Genomic DNA, 9,244 nt, shown 5'->3' on the forward strand with positions numbered 1-9,244 from the left:
ACGACCCCTCTTACACGTCGGGGTGCAAGTATTTGTTCTTTGTGTGAAGGTACCATTTACATAGTGTTGCTTGGTTCTCCTACTAGATTGATAAGCTTGGTTTCACAACTGAGGAAAATACCAACGCAGTTTCAAGCCGCATCAATGGCGTCCCCTCATCTACCACAATTTTTTTGTAAAGGGGTGCACAACATTTGTGAGACCTATCCACCACCACACCATCCAAAAGAGAGCGACAAGAGATCCGGAGAAGAACCACCGAAGATCTTGTTCTTCTCCTTTTCCGATTTCCATTAATCACATCATCACCATAGCGAGAGGAATTCAATGTTTTAAGACTAGAGTTCATAACTCTATATGTACTCATCTAGAGATTGAGACTTGTTTAATCATTCATCTTATTATGGATCTTCATGGTATTATTGATATGGTTTCCATTGGATTATTCTCTGAGATATTTGGTAATTCTTCCCTGATGTGTGAGTAATTCCCCCTAGGTGTGGGAGATGTAGGTGATTAGTAAGATTCATATGTGCCTATTCTATATGTCGTCATTCATGTTTATAGTTTTATAATTGTTTGGTAAGTTGTTTATCTGTTGTCAACATAATGCATGTTGCCCAATTTAAGGGCATATGCAACATGATCGAAAGACCTACACATGTAACACATATTGTTTAGTGAATTCATGACCTCCAGGTGACAGGTGGAGATATCTATGAGGATCGAAGACAATATGAGATAATAGTGAACCACTGAACTTAATGCATGGTTTTGGTTTAAAAAACTTAATTATGAAGACGACCACGTTGTGGAAATGTCGAAGCAGGACCGTATAGTAGAATGTAACCTGATACGTCCATTTTGCATCATGCTTTTATATCGATATTTATTGCATTATGGGATGTTATTTCACATTATGTCACAATACTTATGGCTATTCTCTCTTATTTTACAAGGTTTACATAAGGAGGGAGAATGCCGGCAGCTGGAATTCTGGGCTGGAAAAGGAGCAAATATTAGAGACCTATTCTGCACAACTCCAAAAGTCCTGAAACTCCACGGAATACCTTATAATAAATAATGAAAAATCCTCGCCAAAGATGAAGACCAGGGGGCCCACACCCTTTCCACGAGGGTGGGGGCGCCCCCCTAGGGCGCGCCCCCTACCTCGTGGGCCCCCTGGTGGCTCTCCGATGACCATCTTCTGCTATATGAAGTCTTTCGTCGAGAAAAAAAAGAGAAGCAACCTTTCGGGACGAAACTCCGCTGCCACGAGGCGGAACCTTGGCGGAACCAATCTAGGGCTCTGACAGAGCTGTTCTGCCGGGGAAACTTCCCTCCCGGAGGGGGAAATCATCGCCATCATCATCACCAACGCTCCTCTCATCGGGAGAGGGCAATCTCCATCAACATCTTCATCAGCACCATCTCATCTCAAAATCCTAGTTCATCTCTTGTATCCAATTCTTGTCTCCAAGTCCGGGATTGGTGCTAGTAGGTTGCTAGTAGTGTTAATTACTCCTTGTAGTTGATGCTAGTTGGTTTAATTGGTGGAAGATCATATGTTCAGATCCTTTATGCATATTATTACCCCTCTGATTATGAACATGAATATGCTTTGTGAGTAGTTACGTTTGTTCCTGAGGACAAGGGAGAAGTCTTGCTATTAGTAGTCATGTGAATTTGGTATTCGTTCGATATTTTGATGAGATGTATGTTGTCTAGCCTCTAGTGGTGTTATGTGAACGTCGACTACATAACACTTCACCATTATTTGGGCCTAGAGGAAGGCATTGGGAAGTAATAAGTAGATGATGGGTTGCTAGAGTGACAGAAGCTTAAACCCTAGTTTATGCGTTGCTTCGTAAGGGGCTGATTTGGATCCATATGTTTCATGCTATGGTTAGGTTTACCTTAATACTTTTGTTGTAGTTGCGGATGCTTGCAATAGAGGTTAATCATAAGTGGGATGCTTGTTCAAGTAAGAACAGCACCCAAGCACCGGTCCACCCACATGTCAAATTATCAAAGTACCGAACGCGAATCATATGAACGTGATGAAAACTAGCTTGACGATATTCCCATGTGTCCTCGGGAGCGCTTTTCCTTATATAAGAGTTTGTCCAGGCTTGTCCTTTGCTACAAAAAGGATTGGGCCACCTTGCTGCACTTTATTTACTTTTGTTACTTGTTGCTCGTTACAAATTATCTTATCACAAAACTATCTGTTACCACTTATTTCAGTACTTGCAGAGAATACCTTGCTGAAAACCGCTTATCATTTCCTTCTGCTCCTCGTTGGGTTCGACACTCTTACTTATCGAAAGGACTACGATAGATCCCCTATACTTGTGGGTCATCAAGACTCTTTTCTGGCGCCGTTGCCGGGGAGTGAAGCGCCTTTGGTAGGTGGAATTTGGTAAGGAAAAATTTATATAGTGTGCTGAAATTTACTGTCACTTGTTACTATGGAAAGTAATCCTCTGAGGGGCTTGTTCGGGGTATCTTCACCCCGACCAGTAGAGCAAAGAGTTGCTCCTCAACCTACTGAACCTATTGAAAATGAAATTCCTTATGAGTATCCTTCGGGTATGATAGAAAAACTGCTAGCTAATCCTTTTACAGGAGATGGAACAAAGCATCCTGATGAACACCTAATATATGTGGATGAAGTTTGTGGATTATTTAAGCTTGCAGGTATACCGATGATGTTGCTAAGAAGAAGGTCTTCCCTTTATCTTTGAAGGGAGACACATTGACATGGTATAGGCTATGTGATGATACGAGATCATGGAACTATAGAAGATTGAAATTGGAATTTCATCAAAAGTATTACCCTATGCATCTTGTTCATCGTGACCGCAATTATATATATAATTTTTGGCCTCGCGAAGGAGAAAGCATCGCTCAAGCTTGGGGGAGGCTTAAATCAATGTTATATTCATGCCCCAATCATGAGCTCCCAAGAGAAACAATTCTTCAAAAAATTTATGCTCGACTTTCTGAAAATAATCGCACCATGCTCGATACTTCTTGTGCTGGCTCTTTTATGATGAAGACTATTGGATTTAGATGGGATTTATTGGATAGAATTAAACGCAACTCTGAAGATTGGGACCTCGACAATGGCAAGGAGTCAGGTATGGCACCTAAGTTTGATTGTGTTAAATCTTTTATGGATACCGATATTTTCCGTAAGTTTAGTACTAAATATGGACTTGATTCTGAGATAGTAGCTTCTTTCTGTGAATCTTTTGCTACTTATGTTGATCTCCCTAAGGAGAAGTGGTTTAAATACCATCCTCCCATAGAAGTAAAAGTAGCTGCACCTATTAAAGTTGAAGAAAAGACTGTCACTTATAATGATCCTATTGTTCCTACTTGTTATGTTGAAAAACCACCTTTCCCCTATTAGGATAAAGGATCATGCTAAAGCTTCAACTGTGGTTCGTAAAAGCAATATTAAAACATATACACCTCCTGAGCAAGTTAAAGTAGAACCTAATATTGCTATTGTTAAAGATCTCTTGTCTGATAATATTGATGGGCATGTTTTTTAGTTCTGCGGTGAAACTGCTAGAATTGCTAAACCTTGTGCTAAAGATAAAAATAGACCTATGGTAGGCATGCCTATTATTTTTGTTAAAATAGGAGATCATTGTTATCATGGCATATGTGATATGGGTGCTAGTTCTAGTACAATACCTATTGACTTATACTAAGAAATTATGCATGACATTGCACCTGTTGAGTTAGAAGAAATTGATGTTACTTTTAAACTTGCTAATAGAGATACTATTTCACCAATGGGAATTGTTAGAGATGTTGAAGTCTTGTGTGGGAAAACTAAATATCCCGCTGATTTTCTTGTTCTTGGTTCCCCACAAGATAGCTTTTGTCCCATTATATTTGGTAGACCCTTCTTAAATACTGTTAATGCTACCATAGATTGCACAAGGGATGTTGTTACTGTCGGCTTAGATGATATGACTCATGAGTTTAATTTCTCTAAATTTAGTAAACAACACCGTGAAGAAGAATTGCCTAGTAAGGATGAAATTATTGGTCTTGCTTCTATTGCTGTAGCTCCTAGCGATCCTTTAGAACAATATTTGCTAGACCATGAGAATGATATGTTTATGAATGAAAGAAGGGAAATAGATGAAGTATTCTTTAAACAGGAACCTATTCTGAAACACAATTTGCCTGTTGAAATCCTAGGGGATCCCCCTCCACCTAAGGGTGATCCCGTGTTTGAGCTTAAACCGTTGCCTGATAATCTTAAATATGCTTATCTTGATGAAAAGAAGATATATCCTGTTATTATTAGTGCTAACCTTTCAGAGCATGAAGAAGAAAGATTATTGAAAACTCTGAAGAAGCACCATGCTGCTATTGGATATACTCTTGATGATCTTAAGGGCATTAGTCCCACTCTATGTCAACATAAAATAAATTTGGAAGCAGATGCCAAACCAGTTCGTGATCCTCAACGACGTCTGAATCCTAAAATGAAAGAAGTGGTAAGAAAAGAAATACTAAAGCTTCTGGAGGCAGGTATAATTTATCCCGTTGCTGATAGTCAGTGGGTAAGTCCTGTTCATTGTGTCCCTAAGAAGGGAGGTATTACTGTTGTTCCTAATGATAAAGATGAATTGATTCCACAAACAATTATTACAGGTTATAGGATGGTAATTGATTTCTGCAAATTAAATAAGGCTACTAAGAAAGATCATTACCCCTTACCTTTTATCGATCAAATGCTAGAAAGATTATGCAAACATACACATTACTGCTTTCTAGATGGTTATTCTGGTTTCTCTCAAATACCTGTGTCGGCTAAAGATCAATCAAAGACTACTTTTACATGCCCTTTTGGTACTTTTGCTTATAGACGTATGCCTTTTGGTTTTATGTAATGCACCTGCTACCTTTCAAAGATGCATGATGGCTATATTCTCTGACTTTTGTGAAAAGATTTGTGAGGTTTTCATGGACGACTTTTCCGTCTATGGATCTTCTTTTGATGATTGCTTGAGCAATCTTGATCGAGTTTTGTAGAGATGTGAAGAAACTAATCTTGTCTTGAATTGGGAAAAGTGCCACTTTATGGTTAATGAAGGTATTGTCTTGGGGCATAAAGTTTCTGAAAGAGGTATTGAAGTTGATAAAGCCAAGGTTGATGCTATTGAAAAGATGCCATGTCCCAAGGACATCAAAGGTATAAGAAGTTTCCTTGGTCACACCGGATTTTATAGGAGGTTCATTAAGGACTTCTCAAAAATTTCTCGGCCTCTGACTAATTTATTACAGAAAGATATACCATTTGTCTTTGATGATGATTGTATAGAAGCATTTGAAATACTTAAGAAAGCATTAGTCTCTGCACCTATTGTTTAGCCACCTGATTGGAATTTACCCTTTGAAATTATGTGTGATGCTAGCGATTATGTTGTAGGTGCTGTTCTAGGGCAAAGAGTTGATAAGAAATTAAATGTTATCCATTATGCTAGTAAGACTCTAGACAATGCTCAAAGAAATTATGCTACTACTGAAAAAGAACTTTTAGCAGTTGTATTTGCTTGTGATAAGTTCAGACCTTATATTATTGATTCTAAAGTAACTATCCACACTGATCATGCTGCTATTAAATATCTTGAAGAAAGATGATAAACCTAGACTTATTAGATGGGTTCTCTTGCTACAAGAATTTGATTTGCATATTGTTGATAGAAGAGGAGCTGAGAACCCCGTTGTAGACAACTTATCTAGGTTAGAGAATTTTCTTGATGACCCACTACCTATTGATGATAGCTTTCCTGATGAGCAATTAAATGTCATAAATGCTTCTCATACTGCTCCATGGTATGCTGATTATGCTAATTACATTGTTGCTAAATTCATACCACCTAGCTTCACATACCAACAAAAGAAAAAGTTCTTCTATGATTTGAGACATTACTTTTGGGATGACCCACATCTTTATAAAGAAGGAGTAGATGGTGTTATTAGATGTTGTGTACCTGAGCATGAACAGGAACATATCCTACGCAAGTGCCACTCCGAAACTTATGGAGGACACCATGCAGGAGATAGAAGTGCACATAAGGTATTGCAATCCGGTTTTTATTGGCCTACTCTCTTCAAGGATGCCCGTAAGTTTGTCCTATCTTGTGATGAATGTCAAAGAATTGGTAATATTAGTAGACGTCAAGAAATGCCTATGAATTATTCACTTGTTATTGAAGCGTTTGATGTTTGGGGCTTTGATTATATGGGACCTTTTCCTGCCTCTAATGGATATACACATATTTTAGCTGCTGTTGATTACGTTACTAAGTGGGTACAAGCTATTCCAACTAGTAGTGCTGATCATAACACTTCTATTAAGATGCTTAAAGAAGTTATTTTTCCGAGGTTTGGAGTCCCTAGATATTTAATGACTGATGGTGGTTCACATTTTATTCATGGTGCTTTTCGTAAAATGCTTGCTAAATATGACGTCAATCATAGAATTGCATCTCCGTATCACCCATAGTCTAGTGGTCAAGTAGAATTGAGTAATAGAGAACTCAAATTAATTTAGCAAAAGACTGTCAATAGGTCTAGAAAGAATTGGTCCAAGAAACTTGATGATGCATTATGGGCCTATAGAACTGCATATAAAAATCCTATGGGTATGTCTCCGTATAAAATGGTATATGGAAAAGCATGTCACTTACCTCTCGAACTAGAACATAAGGAATATTGGGCTATTAAAGAGCTCAACTATGATTTCAAACTTGCCGGTGAAAAGAGGTTATTTGATATTAGCTCACTTGATGAATGGAGAACCCAAGCTTATGAAAATGCCAAGTTGTTTAAAGAAAAGGTTAAAAGATGGCATGACAAAAGGATACAAAAGCGTGAGTTTAATGTAGGTGATTATGTATTGCTATACAATTCTCGTTTGAGATTTTTTGCAGGAAAATTTCTCTCTAAATGGGAAGGCCCCTATGTTATCGAGGAGGTCTATCGTTCCGGTGCCATAAAAATCAACAACTTCGAAGGCACAAATCCGAAGGTGGTAAATGGTCAGAGAATTAAACATTATATCTCAGGTAATCCCATAAATATTGAAACCAATATTATTGAAACCGTAACCCCGGAGGAATACATAAGGGACACTTTCCAGAATGTTTCAGACTCCGAAAACGGATAGGTATGTGGTACGGTAAGTAAACCGACTCCAAAACAATTAAGGCAATATTTCTCCGTTTTGGAATATTTAGAAAAATAGAAAATTAAGTAGCAGTCCGGGAAGGACACGAGGGCCCCACAAGGGCGGAGGGCGCGCCCCCTACCTCGTGAGCACCTCGTGCGCCTTCCGGACTCTGTTTTCTTGCACGATACGTATTTTGGTTGGTAAAAATTCACTATATATTCTCCCGAAGGTTTTGACTCCCGTATCATGCAAATATTCTTTGTTCTTGTTTCGAGCTATTTTTCTGACAGATCTAAATTATCATGACGTCCCCAAGTGCTTCCAAGGACAAGTTCTTCGAGAAGGTTATCAACCCTTACCTCACGGAGGTGTTGCGACACCCTCAAACCATTGAGATGCATGATGGGTTGCTGCACATCCGCGATGCTGAGGGACCAAAGGGAACCGGAAGCGTGGAGACTAGGCTCGAAGCAATGGAGCAACAAGTTTTCAAGTGCCAGGGGATGGTGGAGCGTGGAATCAACGCTAGCCACACAATGCTCGCGGAGTTCACTAACAACTACAAGCCGGATGCCAAGAACACCGAGGAGGCCATCTTCAAGCTACATTGGAAGATCGAGCACCTCCAAGCCCAAATCTATGACCTGCAAAACTAAAACTGTGAGTATGAATATAGATTCAGAAGAATGAGTTTGGCTGCAGATTCGAGGATTCCGAAGACTCGATCACCCTTCTATGATGGTGAACCTATGCCTTGGAAGATGGATGACAAGCCCGCATCATCAACAACACCTCCACCTTCTTCACCAACCAAGGAGATATAATCACATGGGTATGGGCACTCCCCTTGGCAACAACCAAGCTTGGGGGAGGTGCCCTGGTATCGTATCACAATCACAACTCCTATCTTTACCGTTTTACTTAGTTCGATCCTATTAGTAGTATTTTGATCTAGTAGAATAAAGTTTATGGCATGAACTAGTTTTGAGTTTTGCCTTATGATCTCTCTATGTAATCGAGTCCGTGAGCTATATAATAAAGATTAGTGTTGAGTCAAGGGCTTGATTTTCTTGCTATGATCTTGGGTGAATAAAAGAAAAGAGAAAAGAATAAGAAGAAACAAAAGTTCTTATTAATCTTATTGATAGTAATGACTGCACATAGAAAGAGTGTGATGATTAAAAGTTGTTGGGAGTTGGCAGACATAGCTTTGGTCATCGTTGCAATTAATAGGAAGTAATAAGGAAAGAGAGGTTTCACATATAAATATACTATTATTGACATCTTTTATGATTGGGAGCACTCATCAAAATATGACATGCTAAAGAGTTGATGTTGGACAAGGAAGACAATGTAATGGGTTATGTTTTCTTATATTTGAGATAAAGTATGTTGTCATGGATCACCCAACATGTTGAGCTTGCCTTTCCCCCTCATGCTAGCCAAATTCTCAGCACCAAGTAGAGATACTACTTGTGCTTCCGAATACCCTTAAACCAGTTTTGCCATGAGAGTCCACCATATCTACCTATGGATTGAGTAAGATCCTTCAAGTAAGTTGTCATCGGTGCAAATCAATAATAATTGCTCTAAATATGTATGATTAGTGTGGGAGAAATAAGCTTTATACAATCTTGTGATGTGGAAGTAATAAAAGCGACGGACTGCATAATAAAGGTTCATATCACAAGGGGCAATATAAAGTGACGATCTTTCACATTAAGATTTTGTGCATCCAACCATAAAAGCGCATGGCAACCTCTGCTTCCCTCTGTGAAGGGCCTATCTTTTATAATTATCTTCTACCTTATGCAAGTGTCATGGTGATCTTCACCTCTCCCTTTTTCATTTTATCCTTCGGCAAGCCCAACATGTTGGAAAGAACCTGATATATATATATATCTAATTGGATGTAAGGGGGCATGAGTTATTATTGTTGACATTACCCTCGAGGTAAAAGGTTGTGGGGCGAAACTATAAGCCCCTATCTTTCTCTGTGTCCGATTAAAACTCCGTAACCACAAGTATGGCGTGAGT

Source organism: Triticum aestivum, chromosome 5A, assembly GCF_018294505.1.
Source record: "Triticum aestivum cultivar Chinese Spring chromosome 5A, IWGSC CS RefSeq v2.1, whole genome shotgun sequence".
NCBI classification, from domain to species: domain Eukaryota; kingdom Viridiplantae; phylum Streptophyta; class Magnoliopsida; order Poales; family Poaceae; genus Triticum; species Triticum aestivum.